This window comes from Diceros bicornis, chromosome X (genome assembly GCF_020826845.1).
Source record: "Diceros bicornis minor isolate mBicDic1 chromosome X, mDicBic1.mat.cur, whole genome shotgun sequence".
NCBI lineage: Eukaryota > Metazoa > Chordata > Mammalia > Perissodactyla > Rhinocerotidae > Diceros > Diceros bicornis.
Genome location: NC_080781.1, coordinates 405,949 through 422,992, shown reverse-complemented (window position 1 = coordinate 422,992; position 17,044 = coordinate 405,949).

Genomic DNA, 17,044 nt, shown 5'->3' with positions numbered 1-17,044 from the left:
TGTATTCACTGCAGCATTATTCACAATAGCCAAGACGTGGAAGCAACCCAAGTGTCCATCAACTGATGAATGGATAAAGAAGATGTGGGATATGTATAGAGTGGAATACTACTCAGCCATAAAAATGACAAAATCGTCCCATTTGCAACAAAATGGATGGACCCTGAGGGTATGATGTTAAGTGAAATAAGCCAGGCAGAGACAGACAAACACAGCATGATTTCACTCATCTGTGGAAGATAAACTAACACATGGACAGAGAGAACAGATTAGTGGTTACCAGGAGGAAGGGGTTGGGGGGAAGATGACAGGAGTAAGGGGCACATGTGTATGGTGAGGGATAAAAACTAGACTATCGGTGGTGAACACAATGCAATCTGTATAGAATCTTAAATATAATAATGTACACCTGAAATTACACAATGTTATAAACCAGTATGATCTCAATAAAATAATAATTAAAAAAAAAAAGTGGTGTAGAGTCAGCAGGACCAGGCGTGCTTGCTGGTGGGTGGGAGAAGTCCTGATCAAATGTGGCAGTCAAGAGGAGAGAGCTTAACCAGCCATATAACCAGGCAAAGTGCTCTCCAGGTAGGACCACAGCCCGTGCAAAGGTCCTGAGGCATGAAGGGGCATGGCTTGTGCAACGATGAGCAGAGAGGCTGCCACAGCTGGGATTGGATGGGCGAGTGGGAGGATGAGAGGAGTTGAGGGAAGGAGGTGATGGGGCAGCCGGGTCACCCAGGGTTGTGGACACCGAGACCCAACTTAGGTGTCAGTTCTATTAGTCCAATACTTAGGACTTAGGCAATGAGTTGCCAAAAGGATTCATTTACTCTTGTCTCTTCTGGGGGGTTCATTCTCCAATGCCAAAGCCCATCGGGGTCCCTCCCTGTCTCGTGTCTCTGTGGTCACTGGGGCAGAGCCTGCAAATCCCTGGGAGGCTGAACGCCAAGTCTCCATCCCTCTCCTCCTCATCCATACTCCTCTCACCTGTAAGGGGTATTGACGTTCACGTAGGAGTCCGCAGAGTCTCTGAGAGGTGTTTCAGAGATGCAGAGTCTCTGAGAGGTGAAAAAAACCGTCATTGACCCACATCGAGCCCAGGGTCTCTTTCCACTGGGGCTTCTCCCACCCACCACCTCATCCAATGCCCCCCAACCTGGTACCCGGAGCCTCACTCCTACAGCCAGGTGGGTTCCATCTCAAGGCGTCTTCAGGAGATGCCCCGTCCTTTTCTCCAGGGAGGTGGGGAAAACAGAGTCACAGAGATGGAGGGTCTTGGAGCAAGAAGCAGCTCCCCATTCCAGAAAGGACCCCGAATGGTTTAGGGGATATTGGGAAAGTCGGCTCTGAGAGTCGGCTTCCTCGTATGCAGACGGGACAACCACTGTCAGGTCCACAGGGCCCCGGTTGTGCAAAAAGAAGGAGCTTCGCAAACCAGAGGAAAGTCTTGTTCCAGGGGACGCTGTCGATGCCTCCAGCTTCCTTGCAAATCGCCAGATGATGCACTTCGTCAGAAAGCCTCCCTCCCTCGGCGTGGTCCAAAATACCGTCTCCTGGAAAACGGGGTCGACGTTAAAATTAAATGATCGTATTCAAACGTAATGTGCGTGAAATTCGATGCCTGAATTCCAAACATGCAGAAGATGACCTCTCGGGTCGAGCATTAGTCACCAGCTTTCAAGCTTGTGGCGTGACCTCCTCTGCTGGGCGAGGCTTTCCCTCCGCTGTTTAATGAATCAACGTCTATTTCCCTCCTCCCTCCCTCCCTCTCTTACGTACACACACACACGCACACACACACACACACACACACACACACGGGGTATGTTTTCTATTCTTGATCCTGCAAAAATGTTTTACACGTGTTTTTTTCTTCTGCTATTTAATGAATCAAAATATTTCTCCTTCCCTTTCTTCCTTCATCCATCCATATCCATCTATCTACCTGTCATATCTATCTAATCTTTCATCTGTCATTTATCTCTCTATCTACCTATCTATCATCTGTCTATCCATCCTGCGTATCTATTTATCTACCTATATTTTGTTATCTGTCTTTCATCCATGTACATTTAATCCACACATTTATCCATCTTTCCATCCATATCTATCATTTACAGCTCTATTTACCTATATATCTATCACCTATCTATCTACCCCACTACCTATCTATCTCTGTCCACTATCTATCTATCTGTTATCTGTCTATCATCTGTCATCTGTCTATCTATCTCTATCTGTTATCTAGCTACCTATCTATTATCCATCTATTATGTATCTATCTATCTATTATCTGTCTATCCCTCTGTCATCTACCTACCTATCTCTCTATCTCTATTATCTGTCTACCTATGTAGCTATCTATCATCTATGTACCATCTACAACTATCTATCTATCATTATCTGTCTATCATCTATCCAACTATCATCTATCTACCTATCCATCTATCATCTATCTACCTATCTATCTATCTATCCATCTATCATCTATCTAGCTATCTATGATCTATCCATCTATCCATCTCTCATCTATCTGTCTGTCTATCTATGTGTACATCTATCGATCTATTAACCTACCCACCTATCTCTCTCTCTCTCCATCCCCGACACTGTAAAACTTAACCATTTGGTCACACAAGTGCAACCTAAATTCACAAAAGCTGCTGGAAACATTCGCCTCACTCACAAAGGAAGCACGAGGGAGACTCTCCCATCTGACTTTCGGGACCAGACGCTCGCCTAACCCTAACCCTAACCCTCAACCCCAGGACATCTTTGGGTGGAGAGGGCCTCCCGTTCACACACTTCTTTATGTGCTTGTCCTGCAGATCCAATACGAGCCCTCCGCTCCCCCCTGTGCCCCCACCCCGCGTCCCTCCCCAGGAGCACCTGTTCAGTGTCGAGCCGATGCCCAGCCCCTCTGCTAATGAGCAGTGAGTCATCTCGGCCCGTCTAGCCAGCTCCAAACACTGAACAGGTGCCCTGATGAGTTCCATCTACAGGACCCTCCTAACCTTCTTCTGGGAGGAGAAGAGGGTGATTCAAACCACATTTACCTCCAAACACATGTTTTATGTCAGGACCTATGAAACCGAGGTGAAAACTTGACAATACCCTTGGAAACTCAGCATCACCACCACTAGCACCAAGCACCAGAGAAGACAAGGATCTCAGACACGGCCCACGGTGAGTCTGAGGGGAGACCCAGGTCACGAGAAGGAGGAGGAGCCTGCCCCCCCCACCTCCCCCATCCTGGGACATCAACTCAACCTCAGAGCCCTTCCTCAGCATCTATTTGTATTTTGTAAGGAGACTCAGTTGTCATCTTCCAGTTGGCAAGGCCGCCATCTTGCCAGCACTCCTTGACGCTGGTGTTGGGGGGATGGGTTTGGAGCCAGCCCATCTCCACCCATCACTGGTGGCCTGGCTTTGGCCACGTCACTGGCCACTCCTCAGCCTCAGTGAATTCAGCTGTGACGTGGAGAGAAGACCTATCTTGGAGAGCCATTAGGTGGCTGGCTGCTCACGGGTCATCAGCGAAGGCTCTCCCCCTTCTGGACCATTCTCGTCCCCTCCACACGGGGAAGAGAAGGCGCGTTGGACACATTCCATCAAGGATTATCACCGAGGCTCCATTGCTCACACCTTGATCTCAGACTTCCAGCCCCCAGGACTGTGAGAAACCAATTTATGTTGGCTATTTAGGTCACCCAGGCTACGGCCCTTTGTAATGGTGGCCCTCCAAGTTAATACAATGCCCAAAGTCACAGGGCTGACACGGAGACAGATGCAAACCCGGGAGGGCTCTGAAGATGCAGGTGTGGGCCAGGAATCTGCTGCAGACCCAGGAGGAGAGGGCTGGGGATTAATGGTCTGGGGCATCTCTTTGCATGTAATCATGTGGAACTGGGGTGGCCAGGCTGTGGGGAGTTCACCGGAGAAGTGGTCCATGCTTTGTACACCTGGTGTCAAAGGCAACCAGCCCCGGTCGCCCCACTGACTCACTGCCTCTCGGATCCGGCTGGATCCTCTCACATCCTTCCGGACCACCCACCCGTCTGCCTCCGGGAGGTTCCCCAAGGCCACCTTTGGTTTCCAAGCCGGGCCATTGGGGATTCCGGAGAATTCGAACGGGGGTGTTCCCCGAAGACAAGCACTCATCCTCGTTCCGATTCTGCAGCAGTTTTCTGCCGACATGGCAAGACCCAACACATCAAGTCTTCCTTTTGGGAAAGGATTTCCCAGACGTTTTGTTTCCCCTTTAGACCAAAGGGAAGCCACCTGGCTCTCGCAGAGCCCCATTATGCAGCAGGAGCTGTGGCATTTGGCGGAATCTTCCAGAGCTGTCAGGGGAGTGACAGACACATCTCGATCCCTTTGGCACCTGTGTGTCACTCATCCGGGCTGTGACATGACATGGTGGATCATCAATTAAGTGCGCGTGTTGCTAGCAGACTCTTAAAGACACCGGGATTTATCCTCCCGCTGGTGAGCATGCATAATTCCCATTCATGTCAGTGGGACCCACAGGTGCACTCCGCTCCGCTCAGGTGAACCTCACACATCCCGTTCCGAAGTTCCCCGGCAAACCAGCACATCCCTGACAGCCCCAAATTGGTCCTCGTCTTGCTCAAAACGCCAACGAGAAAGTCAAGAGAATGCCCCAAGCAGGAAGACTCACGACGAGACCTAGAAATCGTTTTGAGGCGAAAAAAAAAAATCTATTAATAAAAATCCCACTCACTAAAAAAAAAAAAAAAAGAGCTCACTCCGACTAGTAAAGTATTCACTCTCTGACATGCGTTTTCTTGTCATGTTAAAAATGTTTCACGCTAACTTTCAGCACTTGTGGGGAAAAAAAAAAAAAACACAAGTCAAATATGAGCTTTGAAATTCTGAGAGCTGTCAGATCTTTCCACCTTAATAAATTATTTTTTCCCCTCGTCTCAACCAAACAGCACAAGTCGTCCATCCTCTGCAGAACATGTGGGGAATATGGGACGATGGCGGGAAAGCAGAAGGGAGGGACCGGGGCGTTTTCTGACAAGTAGAGCCTCCGCTAATGGAACTGTCTGCCCCCAGAGGAGCACAGGGCCTCACTGACATGTCTTGAGATGCCAGTGGACAAGGGTCCCAAGAAGACGAGGCTCAAGTCAAGCCTGAGTTGCCAGATTCTGTCCGCTTGGACACCTGCACATGCGCTGCCCTGCGACTCACCGTCTAAAGTTTGGCATTTCTGTTCAAATTCAAATACTTTTCCCTCCATCGTTTTACTGCACGTGTTTCTGGCGCCAAACTTTTTTTTTAGCATCGTTTTCATCCTTTTCCTCCTCCTCGATTCTGGCCTGGCAGTTTCGCAGCGAAAGTTCTGGTAGGATGTGCTCCTTGGTTTGGAGGGGGCACCCAAAGAAAGGAGCAGAATGGGTATTTCTGCAGTTTCTTAGGAGAACTCAAGAATTGATTTAATTTTCTCCCTACTTTTCCTCCTGGTGTCTCTCCCTGTCCGTGTTGGACATTGACCATTTTGCAATGTCTCCTTCTGGAGGAGTTTGCTCCTGAGCACGTCCAGAGGGGCTGGAGAGCCGTCCCCCATCCTCCCTGAGCATCACTATGTCAGGAGGCTTGTGGACAGGGTCCAGCTCAGACACTCATTTCCTGATGGACACGGGGCTCCAACAGGACGTAGGATAAACCTCCGAATTTATACTTTGACTTTTTGATTCCTCCAGATGCCAGATGTCATGCATGCGGCCAAGAGATTGCCCACTGTCACCAAAATGTCTCGATGGGGTAGGATGGGTTGCAATTGCGTCAACTTTACTGAAATGAAACAAAAGATCACTGTAGCCCAGGTACTCATGTCATCCAGCCAAATGTCTATCACCCATGGCAGCCCAATTCGGTTCCTGCTGGTAGACTTAAAGACACCCAGAACTGGATGTTCTAACAGTTGCCTCTATGTGTACCCAAACACCACCAAACACACTCATGACAGAAGACGAACAATCCTAGTGTGAACCATTCTTCTCTATGTTCTGTCATCCTGTAATCAGGTTTTCTTAGTTCTAGGAAAGCCAGCAATGGGCATGACTACTAACTGCAAAACAAGAAATGGCAGAGAATGCCTTTCGTTAACCACCAGATGGGTGTTATCGCTATTTTTAGCTCTGCGTGGAGTTTCCATCTGTGAACACCCGCTCTTGGGCAAACACAAAAGAACAAGGCAGAGAAAGATGCTCGTGGATGTCAATGTGGCTCCATGAAGACAGAGTCTTTACAACACTATAGCTGGGGAGTCTTGTAGGCAGTAGAGACATGATTATTACGGCTGGTGGTGCTCCCGGAACTCTGTAAGTTCCCTGTAAGTGTTTTCGTAAGGATTACAGTAACACATTCCACTATTTGGAACCATGCCTTAGAGGGCACGTTAGCTGTGTCAATGACAGATAAATGCACATTTCCCCGTGACCAGGCAGTTCCACATCTATGTGTCTCTGCTGGAGAAACTATCGCAGCTGGGCACTAGGAGGCATGACTAAGGATGCTTGTTGCAGCTTTGTGTTTGATGACAGAGATGTGGACAGAACTAATTGTCCACTCAATGAGGAATTGACGGATCCATGCTGTCAAATCCACAGCAGATAAAATGCATGAGGTGGGTTTCTGTGTGCTGCGGGGGAATATCTCCAAGACAGATTTAGTGAAAAAAGAAACTTTGGAAACTTACATACAACCATACCATGGGATACCGTCTATGTTTTAACCAATCACACACACACTGCAACAGGCCAAAATGTGTCTAAATGTACACAGTCCTGGAAGACCATACAGAGAGTGACAACTGTACTTACCTCTGGGGAGGGGATGAGACACGAGCGAAGTTCTTAATGAGGCCTCTGACTTTATTCGGAATGCATCTATTCTGTTTACAAAGTGAATGTCTTTAAAGTAATTTCTTGAGTATTTGAAAATAGATATGTTATCTTTGAAGGCAACAAGAGAACAAAGAGAAGACAAGAGTGCATAAAGTAAAAATCATGTTTATTAAAGAATGTTTGTGTATATTTATCTATCCATCCGCCCACTTGCATACCTATGCATGCATGCGTTCAGTCATCCATCCGTCTATCCACCTAGCCATCCATCCATCCACCCGTCTGCCCATCCATCCATCCATCCACCCATCCATCCATCCATCCATCCATCCACCCACCCATCCATCCATCCATCCATCCATCCACCCATCTATCCATCCATCTATCCATCCATCCATCCACCCATCCATTCATCCATCCATCCACCCATCTATCCATCCATCCATCCATCCACCCATCTATCCATCCATCCATCCATCCACCCATCCACATATCCATCCATCTGTCCAGTCATCCATATATCCATCCATCCATCCATCAATCCATCCATCCATCCACCCATCCATCCATCCACCGATCCAGCCAGCCAGCCATCATCCATCCATCCATCCATCCATCCATCCATCCATCTACCCATCCACCCATCTGAGAGACAGCCCAGAAGCTGTGCAGCCTTAGAGACCTACTTGGGTGCTACAAGTTACCTCCCTTGTGGAATCCCAAGGGAACACACTTTGAGGACCCACAACTGTGGGACAAGTGGCTTTCTCAAACGTCTTTGGTGAGAATCTGTCCTTGGATGGAAGGAATGTGTCTGATGCTGTTGGAACGCCCTTGCACTATGGGAGCCAACAGTGGCAGCCATCCTTGCAGCAACAAGAGAAGATCTTGGAGGCCAAGTCTTCATTGGTGGCAGTGGCGCCACGTTGAATTGGCAGATCTTGGGATCCAGTGAGGGTCCCCAGGCAGGGCTGTTGGAGGCTGTTTGTGGTCTCACAGAGCCAGAGAACCAGGGAATGCTAGGGGGAAGAGAGTGTCTGGACTGGAACTCAAAGGCAAGGAGGGTCTGATGACCCTCACTCCATGACCCTCCTGGAGAACAAATGGTTCCTGCTTGGGTTTTTGCAAACGGAAGAGCTGGAAGTGTAAATGTAATAATGTAAGAGGGTGTGCTTCCCGCAGTTGAGAGCACAGAGAAATGCAAGACGCTCACTGTGACATTCATGTTTGCTCAGGAAGGGAAGGGGAGAAGCACTCATGGCGGCCCAGTCTTCAGACTTTCCACAAAGCCTGCAGCTGCCTGAGCTCTGGTCCAGAAACTCCAGCAGGGCCTTGCCCACAGCAGAGGTAGAGCGTCCCTCCCGAACACCTCTCATCTTTCTTGGCTGTGCAGAGAGGAAACCGTCACAGCGACAGAGAGCTTCTGTTCTAACAGAGTCAACCGTGGGTACAAGATGTGGGCCACAGGATGATATGTGGATTCGAGTTTAAAATACATTGATAGTCCCCAGATGCAAGGGGCATAATGCAAGTTACCTGGACAGGGAGCCTGTCCATGATGACAGCTTCAAAAATGGAAGCGAAAGGGATCTTTGTAAATCGGACTTCCCAAATAACTTACATCCAGTGATGTGCGGCTTTGTCTATGAGACGTCAGGCGTGAAGACAAAAGCTGGTGCGATATGCATGCTGTGTCTATTGAGCGCCCCTAAACCTCCACGTCTTAGAGTGGTGGTTCTCAACCAGGGGCGATTTTGTGCCCCAGGGGGCACTTGGAGACATTTTTGATCATCAGGACTGGGAGTGAGGTGGGTACTACTGGCATCTTGTGGGTGGAGACCAGGGTCGCCACTCAACACCCTACAGTGCACAGGACGCCCCACCACAGAGAATGGTCCAGCCCCAAATATTCACAGTGCCAAGGTTGAGAGATCTGCCTTAGCATGAGAGACTTCATCTGTCTAGCTCTCTAGTTATCTACCTATCACCTATCATCCATCATTCATCTATTTATTTATCTATCGATCGATCAATCGGCTCAGTCTATCATCTATTTATATCTGTTATCTATCAATCTGTCTACCATCTATTATCAATCTATCTGTATCTATCACTTTATATCTATGTCTATTATCTATTATCTATCTGTATCTATTTTTCTGTGTATCTATCATCTATCTATCTAAATCTATTTATATCTATTTCTATCTATCTATACCTACATCTATGTATCTATCTATCTATATCTACTTCTACCCACTTATCTATACCTATATCTATCTACCATCTATCTCTCTATTATCTATCTATCTCTTTATCTATGTATGTATGTATCTATCTATCTATGTATCTGTCTATCTATCTGTCCATCTGTATTTCTACTTACCTGTCTATACCTATATACATCTATCTATCTATCATCCGTCTATCATCTAGCTAGCTAGCTATCTTTCTACCTACTACAGTAGTTCACAACTGGGGGCAATTCTGCCCCCTAGGGGACACACAGCAATATCTCGAGACATTTCTGGTTGTCACAGCTGGAGGGGCTGCTCCTGGTACCTGCTGAGTGGAGCCCAGGGATGCTGGTCCACACCCCACAGTGCACAGGATGCCCCCACAACAAAGAATTACCCGTTCCCAAATGTCAATAGTGCTGCAGTTGAGAAACCCTTATTTAAGGTACCAGAGTAATTGAGAGAAATGTTCCTTTTCCCCAGGTCCTCGCCCAGTGCACACACAGACTCTGTGTCACTCTGCTCTGACATCCATTCTCCTGTCTCCTCGCCTGCCCTTCTTCCTCCCTCTCCTTTCAATTTCTCCTGAACACCTCCAACCTCCAAAGGAAATGCCCGAAGAAATGCTCGGAGGTGTGGATTTATAGGAGCTTTGTAAAACTAAGCAAGGATCTGGACTGCCGTGATACACAATGGTTTATTTATTCGACTTGAAACAATTCCTTTTCGTGAGAACACAGCCGCACGGCAAAACCTCGAAAGAATCGCTTTTGATCAAATCCCACAGGGCAGAGAAGCAAGGACAGAGAGAGGGGAGTTCAGAAGTTGATTCAGAAAGTTAAATTTTGCATCTTCCGCTGGAGATGGGGAGAATGGACGTAAGTGAAGAAATTCAATAAACAAGACTTTGTAGAAGTGCACCCTCTGACGAGTGCAGAATGAGGTGTGTTTACATTCTTGGGATGTTTATCCACCGTGTGGGATGCTGTTCAGAATAAGGATTCTCTGGCCTCATCTCCACAGATTGAGTTTCAGTGGGCTTGGGGTAGGGCTTGGGAATCTGCATTTTTTTACTTAAAAAATTGCATTTTATATTATCATAAAGTAAAATTGACTTTGTGCGTGTGTTGTGCAGTTCTGTGAATTTTAACACCTGTTTAGATACATGCCACATTAGAACATTATCACATTCAGGATAGAGAATAGTTCCATCACCCCCCACCCCAAATTTCCCTTATGCCATCCCTTTATAGCCACACACCCCGACCCTAACCCTTGGGAAATCTACATTTTAATTAAGTACATTTAAATAATTCCTATGCAGGTAAACCAATGGTGTAGTGAAAAGATGTTTAGGCTCAGAAGGCCTTAAGACTGAGCCAGGCTGAAGGGTTTATCAGCTAATGTGACCCCAGACAAGCCTTTTATTATGTCTGAGCATCATTCTTTTCATTGCAAAACAGAGGAAATGTTTATCTTACAAATTAGTCGTGAAGAATGAGCAATGATGTAAGCAAAATCCTGGCATAGGGTAGATATTAATTAAATAATATCTCCCATAAAATGTTGGCTTTTTTTTAGAAGAGTTTTTAAATACTTCAAAGATAAATTTAAAACAAAAAAAAAAGATGCAGTCTTCTGCTTCTGACCAAGATAGGATAACAGGGACCAGATTTATTCTCCTTCCTGAAGCAACCAAAAAAGTGGACAAAATGTATGAAGCAATGGTTTTTAAAGACACTGGACATGGGACAATGAAAGACAGTGACCCTTGAGAAATGGGAAATGAGGGAGGTGAGCCCATGACTGCCCCAAATTACAGTCTTGAGAGACTCGCTAGGCAACGCACAAGGGAGGGAACCCCAGGGGTACCTGGTAGGTTCCCAGAGCTGAGGACAACTGCACACACACAGACCCCAAAACTTTTTGTTCCCACCTCCCAGATTGGAAAACCCAACAGTTCATGGGGCATTGGGTGGGATAGTGAGAACGATGTTGCCTCTATAGGTTGGACAAATTAGCCCCTAAGTTAAATCCTGCTCTGTTCCAACCCAACAAAACATAAAGGCAGGTGTGAGAGGATCAAACTATGTTCAAGGGACTCAATGGCATACGGAAAGCTCAAAAGTACTTACAGGAACACAAAATTATCCAGCACCCAACAGGGTAAAACTAAAAATGTCTGTTGTCTAATCCAAAATTACCAGGGACGAAAAGCAGAAAAAAAGTATGACCCATCATAAGGAGAAGAATCAACTCATTCATACCAACCCAGGATTGATAAAGTTAGATTTAGAACACCAGGAAATTAAAACAGTTCTTATCATCGCATTCAATTTGTTCAAAAAGCTAGAGGAAAGACTTAACATGTTAAGTACAGACATGGAAGACACAAAAAAGGCTCGAATCAAACTTCTCCACAGGAAAACTACAATGGCTGAGATGAAAAAACATTGGGTGAGATTGAGGACAGATCAGACGTTACAGAAGAAAGGATTAGTTAATCTGAAAACAATGACATAGATGCTATTGAAAATGAAACACAGAGAGAAAAACGACTTAAGAAGTAAAAGGGTTATCCGTGAACCGTGGGCAAATATGTGTGCAGTTGGAGTCCCCATAGAAGAAGCAGGTTTCAAAGTCCATCTTGTTTAATTTTCACAACAACCTTACAAATTAGGTCTTCTGATTCCCATTTTACAGATAAATATGGTTACCAGGTAAAATACAAGAGACAGGCAAGATTTGGGACAGAGTTGTACTGAAAAATTATTTGTAACTTACCTGAAATTCAAATTGAACTGGGAATCTTTTCTTTCTCTGCTAAATCTGACAGCTGTATAAATGGGGTGATGGAGTCACATCTATTAGATAGTTAATTCTCCCAACGTCAAGTCACAAGAAGAGATGGGAGGACTAACCTAGGTCTGTGTGAACCCAATGCTCATGCTCTGATGTTCTAAACTCCCCTCTTCCAGGGGTTCAGCACCTCCCCTCTACCCCAGACCAAGATTTTGCTCTATTTGTGTCTATGCCCAAGTCCCAAATTAGATTATAAACTCATTTGAAGGCAAGGCAAGACTGCACTCTTGTTGACATTCCAAAAGACTGGCAAGGTGCTGGAGGAAAGAGGTACTGGTAGGTGGGTGGATGGATGATGGATGGATGGATGCATGGATGGATGGATGGATGCATGGATGCATGGATGCATGGATGCATGGATGCGTGGATGGATAGATAATGGATGGGTAGATGGATGGATAGTGGATGGATACATGGATAGATGATGGATGGAGGATAGGTGGATGGATGCACGGATGGATGGACAGAGGGAAAGAAAGAAGGAAGAATGGATGTGAGTGGTAGCAGATATGCCACCCCAAGATATTCCGCTATGGCATAAGCATTGTTTTGAGTTGAAGGCAATTGAGAAGAAGCTGATACTAAGAAAATCTCCCTGCTCTCCCCTATTTGCCTAAAAACAGGACATACATTTTCAAGGTATCCCTCCTCCCCTCTCTATCAGGAAGGACAAAGGTAATCACCAGAGGCAGCGTTAGACCCTATCAGCCTGGAGATGGCCCCAGAGGAGTCTACATAAGAAATTTTACTAAGTAGGTTTTGTCTACCATCAGTTTACCTTCCACAGTTTGCCAACCTTGGAAGCCTTTGCTTTGCTTTGTCCTGCCACGTCTCCACAAATGTATTGTTCTTTGTTGGAGAAGCTGGAGCGCTAAGCCGCCACTCTGAGTTACGCATTTTTCCCTGGATATCTCCCACGTATACACGAGGAATCCACGTTACTAAACTTCCATTTGTTTTTCTTGTTTCAATTTCTCTTTTATTACGCAGATCCCATCCAAGAACTCAGAAGGGCAGAGGAAAATATATATTTTCTCCACCACAGATGGGTGGATGGATGATGGGTGTATAGACGGATGGATGGATGGATGGACCCCGTGATAATAAGGAAGTGGCACTATTTTAAAATCTTTCTTTAAGCCTTATTTCTATAAGTTCATCCTGTGTGTCATTGCCACAACCTGTCTTCTTGCTTTATGCCATTTTTCAATCCAATGAATTAAAAGCTGAAAGCCCAAAGAAAGCCAGGAGCCAAGCCATTAACGGGGTAAGTGTTGTCTTCTTCCGTTAGCCGCTCTATAGAGAAGGGCTGGTGGAGGGAGAGCCTGGGGTCATCGTCTAAAAACTCTGCCTTCTCTGGGAGACGATGCAGTCGGAGGAGACCTCCCGTGGTTCTGCCCCGGGGGACGAAATCAGGAGCAGCACCAGCCCTATTTATTCTCGTTAAAAATAGATGCGGTCCTCGAGACGCAGAGGCTCAATGCCTCAAGATGGATGCCAGGGTGATTTCATTTCTGCCCCCTTCATGACTCTGTCGTGTGTGTGTGTTTCACTTTTGTTTTGTTTGATAGAAATAAATTAAACTTTGCTTTGTTTGGACTCTTGGGCTACTGAGATAACTGATGACGATGACATTAAAATTACATCGGGAACAAGATGTCTCTTCAATAAAACCTCATTAATTAGGATCTCATAAATTCAGAATTTGAGCTGAAATTTATCTTAGTGTTAGCTATTAAGAAAAGACTCTGAGTAAATTAAAAGCATAAAGATTTCAGGGGAGAAGTCGGAATTACTAAGAAAGCGAGACTTTCAGTAGTTTGGAAGCATTTTTTTTACATCTAAAAATATGTGACTAATTATAATTGTCTATCAAATGAACAGATTACCTACCCAAACACTATTCATCAAAATTTGGAAATTCTTAATATTCTATGCATTGAAAGTAAGCATATTTTTACAATATTCTATACTACCTGCTATTCAATCATTAAGACTGGCATTATTCCTATTTAATAAAATGAGCCAAAATTTTATTATAGTGAATTTTAGCAAAGTGCGGTGAATTACTTTATAAAATTCCATGTTATCAATCCTGCGTTTCCCTGTCTGATACTATTTTGTCTTTTTGCTGCGACATATGGTAGAATGCCTATTATGCGTCTGGATTCTAGTTCTGACTTATCTGAGGTCCGGGTTTCCGACTTGAGTAGATAATCTTCTTGTAGGTATGTTTTTACCTGTAACACGAAAGACCAGGTACACTACACAATTCCCCAAGCTGCTTCAGGTATTAAATTCCATAATCCTATAGTTAAATTAATAACATTTATACTGTAGTTCTTAATCGTTTTTTACCTGGCAAATGCAGACATGCAGAAGGGCGTATGTGAACGGGAGATATTTCCTGTGTTCCCTGTGGGTCTATTTCTTAAAAATAATGCTATGGCATGAAATTGAATGGTATGAAATTGTTATTTTCAAAGGTTGGAAATGGTCAACTGTTAGCAATTCCATGAGGCTCAGTCTTATTAATTTATATGCATATCTAAGTTCTCCTACTGATTTAAAATTCCATGAGGGTAGCATTAGAGTTTTATGTATTTGCATTCAGCCAAGTCGTGTAGCACAGAGCCTTCCAAACTAGCGTGTAGCAGTCAGCTCGTGCTCTGTAACAAAATGTCCCCTATCAGAGGCATAAAAGAACAATCCTTTATTCTTGCTTACTCAACTTTACTTGGCTGATTGCAGCTGGGCATGGCTACGCAGCTATGCTTCTTGATCGAGTTGGGCTCAGCTCAGCACCACGTCAGTTCATCCTGGGTCCTGGGCTGAGGGGGGTAGCAGCTGTTCAGGAACACTCTTCTCACAGTGATGGCAGAGTTGCAAGAGGGCAGCCCGATGGTGCAAACTCATTTCAGGCAGAAACGTGTACTCCACCCAGAGAGATAGCTGTGGGGAGGGCGGGAACAAACGTTCTTGAACAATCATGTACTGCTCAATACCTATGTTGTGAGTGAAGGAATTCATTCTTCTTGATTTTTTGCAGCATTGTTTCTCTAAGAATGTAAAAAAGAAAATGCCCATAACAAATTTGACAGTCTTGCATCCAGGATAAGCACTGAGCACAATTTTAAACCTTCATTGACCAATGGAAAGTTGGTAATTTCCACTGGTAATTTAGTTTACCAGTTGTCTTATTATGAGCATTACTAAAAAATTTCCCAGAATGATGCTCAGGTATTAGCACATCTGGGTTAGATGGAAGTGACTGGTAGATAGACATGGAGTGGAGGAAAATAGAGTGGTTCTCCAGCCTCAAGACCTGTGATTTTGTGCACGTTTTCCAGGGATCCTGGGAGGGTTCAGAACCTGGTATGTGATGGAGAGAAGAGGAAGACACACACAGCTGCATTGCACAGCAGAATGTCCACCTGTACCTCGGGGCATCTGTGGAAGATGGACGGAAGATCTCACCACCCCAACTGTCCCTCTGCCTTCTCTCCCGGGCCCACTCCTTGGAATCTCACCACCATTTCTCATTCAGCTTGTCTGGGTCCAAACCATTTATCTCCCCTGGCAACCAGCAGCTCCGCCTGACACCCACCGAGAGATTCAAAGTCCCGTCTCTCCAAGGTGAAGCATCTTGTCCATCTGAATAGTGGGTGTCGCCAAGGGTTAATGATTGTTTATCAAACTCCAGCTGAATGCAAGACCAGGAACCAGCTAAATCCTCCAGTCACCCCAAAGGGAGATAAGATCCTTGTTTCCCAGACAAGAAAGGAGGTATTTACCCATGGTCACTCAGCCCGCAAGTGGCTGGGTCACCCCCACTTGTGTCTGCCCAGCCTCAGAATCCTTATGGACAATTCCAGACTGTCTTTAACCCTCAGCCCAAGTGTCTCTTCTTCAATGTAGAGAGGCTGCCGCCATCTTGGATTTGGATCCCATAAAATAAACATAAATTCTGTAGGATTTATCTAACACATATTATTTTTATCTACCAGATAAAATAGGAGGTATTTCTGCTGGGAGAATGGCCCCTGTGAAAGAGTTCAAGATACAATTTCTTACAACGGACAAACTTATAAAATATTCGGAATTTGTGCACCCATGTTCATAGCAGCATTGTTCACAATTGCCAAAAGGCAAAAGCAACTCGAGTGCCCATCAGTGGATGAATGGATAAACAGAATGTGGTCCACCCATGCAATGGAATATTATTCAGCCTTGAAAAGGAAGGACTTTCTGACACATGTTCCAACATGGATGAACGTTGAGGACATGGTGCTCCGTGAAATAATCCAGTCACAAAAGGACAAATCCTATATGATTCCACTCATATGAGGTCCCTAGAGGAGTGAAGTTCATAGAGACAGAAAGTACAGGGTGGTGCCAGGGGCTGGGGGAGGGGATGGGGAGTTGGTGTTTAATGAGGACAGAGTTCCAGTTTGCAAAGATGAAGAGTTCTGGAGATGGACAGTGGTGATGGTTGCACAATAATGTGAGTGTACTTAATACACTGAACTGTGCTCTTAAAAATGGTTAAGATGGTAAAAACAAACAAAGAACAAATAAATAAACAGCACTTTTATTCAAGCAAAAAAATTTGGAACAGTGGGTCTTCTAATGCATTCTGCCTGCACCTCTCCGGGCACTGAGGGGCTCTGTGCTCCATTCTTTGGCAGGAAGATGGGGCACACAAGCTTCTATCCTTTGGGTCAGAGACGGCGCAGACAGCGTGTTGCTGCTTCATGGTCGCAGTGTCTGAGCCCTGAGGGCCAGCTGTGTGCCTGGTGCCTGTGTTCCCGAACTCATCGTCCTTACCACATACCTGCAAGGCAGCAGTGTGATTCTCCTTTCTCAGGTGGGGCCACAGGTGCAGAGAGGCGAAGGTTGTAGGTTGAGTGGTGGCCCCTCAAAAGATATGCCCACCTGGAAGCTGTGAGTGGGACTTTACTTGGAAGTGGGGTCTTTGCAGATGTGATTAAGTGAAGGATGGAGATGAGGGCATCCTGGAGGAGGGTGGCCCTAAATCCAATGACAGTGTCCTCATCAGAGACA